We start from the raw sequence: 2,442 nt of genomic DNA on the forward strand, positions 1-2,442 counted from the left end.
AGTCCATGAGATGAAGGTGATCAATTTTGAGAAGGAGGGATTCTTTCTTCATCCCTCCCCCCCCAAAAAAAAAGAAAAAAAATCAATGTTTCCTCCTTTTACAAGTGTTTCATTTTCTTGACAGCTCCAAGCCATTCACTTGTGCACTGCAATGTGCTGGGGGTGTTACTTCCCCAGGCTACTACACGTCTTGGCCTGTTTGTTTCTTTGTGCTAGAATTTATGTGTTGTTTTCTTTTTCTTTTTTAATCTCTTGATAAGCTGCTGCTCTTCCTGCCATCACCACCTCACTGCAAAAACAGTCCTTTCCCAGTTTTTCAGGGTGTGTTTAATCACCACTGTCTGATCACCAATGATCAATTTATTTCTGGGGCTGTTTCAAAATATGCCCATATTTTCATAGCCTTCACTGCTACCTTATGTTTAAATTGTGCATATAGCTAAAAACCCCAGTTCAAGCTCAAGTTCACGCATAAATTTCTTGTAGGAAGTTGCTGACACATCTGAAAGAACAGGACTGGAATCTGGCACAGTTCACATAAAGCCTGTGACATGTGCCCAGCAATGCCAACATCACTTTTATTAGGACACCAGGTACAAAAATGCTCATACAATTTTTCACAGTTGTGCAACATAATTGTCCTCATGTTTGAATTCAAAACAAGCTGATATTAATTATATCCTGCTTATGGAGTTTCTGCTTCAAGGGGTACAACAGGCCTCCAGTTTAGCTACGGATATTTTGAAATCCTCATCTTCTCTAGAAGGAGCTCTCAGTCTCAAGTGCCTCATCCAAATATACAAATACTCATTACTCTAATGAAGAAACTGTAGCCTTATTTACAATTTACATGACTGCATTCTTCAAGCTGCTCTGTTTGAATTAGTAGTTTATGCTATTTCTTTTTAGAGTGAGTTTTCTATACTTGCTTTTTAAATGAGCATAAAAAGTCAGTGGTGATTAAACAAAACTATTACAGAAGAGAAGGACACTAACCTGGAAAATCTGCAAACAGCTATCTGTGAATGTAACAGTCTTCAACAGTATAGTTTCATACTTATGATTTGGAGTAAAATTAGTGATGACAGTTTGCAACACTGGGGACTATGTAAGCAAGGATGACATTTCACATGTTTGAAAACAAGGGATTTTCTTTTAGAAAAAGTATTCAAAAATAGTCAGGATTTCTTACCTGGTGTTGTTCAGAAAAAAAGCTCAAAAGGCAGCATTCAGACCAGTGTCCAGCTGTGTGAGGTCCCATCTTAGAAATGCCTTCCTAAAAATTTTCACAGTGAGAAAAAACAACTGATTTCTTGAAGAAAATAACTTATACATAATAAACACCATAACTAACACCTACTGCTACCTAATACTACTTGAAACTTTTTTTTCTGCCTCAGAGGGCTAGTGCTTTGTTGGTAACCACTCCCTCTGCTGGATTTATTAGGCAGGCAATGACCAAAAATTGCACTTCTGCACCATTTCTCCAACAGCTGCAGTCCTGATTTCTTGTAATGTTTGATGTGGTCATTGCCCACAGCAGACACATGCAAAGAACAGACAGTTTGCCATTAGTATTGCTTGGATGGAAAGGAAATGGAACCTGTTAATGCCTCAAGTCTTCCATGAGCCTTTTCTTACCCAAATCCATAGTGAGCCATGATGGTCCTATATTAGCAGAAAATAAATGTGATATGATCACAGTGACCCTGCTGGATGTATTTGAAGAAGAAGCCCATCTACATGACTGTAGCAGAAAATGTCTTGTACTGACTGAGGAAAGCAGTGTGTGTAATAATGTAATTTTCCCAAAACATGCCAGCAAAGACAAACTTGCCCCCAGCTTTTATCGTGGCATGTTACATTTCGTTACTGGTAAAAATTAGAGGTTGATGAAAGACCTTGTGCCATTTGCCCACTGCATGATCAAGTTCCTATATTATTTCTGTTATTTCATGCTTGTCCTTGTCACACAGAAGACAATCTTGACAGTGTGTGTCCACTTTGAAGGGGTTGTCCTAAGTTGCCAGTCAGCCAGAGAAATGTGAGCTGCCACATCTCAAAGAGCTGAAAAATGGTGAAATGAAACATTCACAGTTTAAAAATCAATGTATGTAACTCTTTCATTTCACTTCACATTTACAGAAAAGCTCCTATATCTACAACTCCCTCCCACATCATTCATGTGTTAAAATCTCCAGTTCTTCTCTAATAATTTTTGACATTTTCTCTGAGACAATTTTCTGAGATTAGGACAATCAGGGCTCTAGAGAAAAAAGGAAAAGTGTGTCATGTATGTAATTTCACATTAAAGGAAACAGTTCAGAAGAACTGTACTGATTTTGTGAGCCACTGAAAATGAAAACACTGCAAAATTTCTAGTCTTTTGCACCAGGGGACTGTGGAATGAGATACTTGAAAGTAGGATTTAGGACTCAGTTT

The sequence above is a fragment of the Pithys albifrons genome, chromosome 15 (genome assembly GCF_047495875.1).
Source record: "Pithys albifrons albifrons isolate INPA30051 chromosome 15, PitAlb_v1, whole genome shotgun sequence".
NCBI lineage: Eukaryota > Metazoa > Chordata > Aves > Passeriformes > Thamnophilidae > Pithys > Pithys albifrons.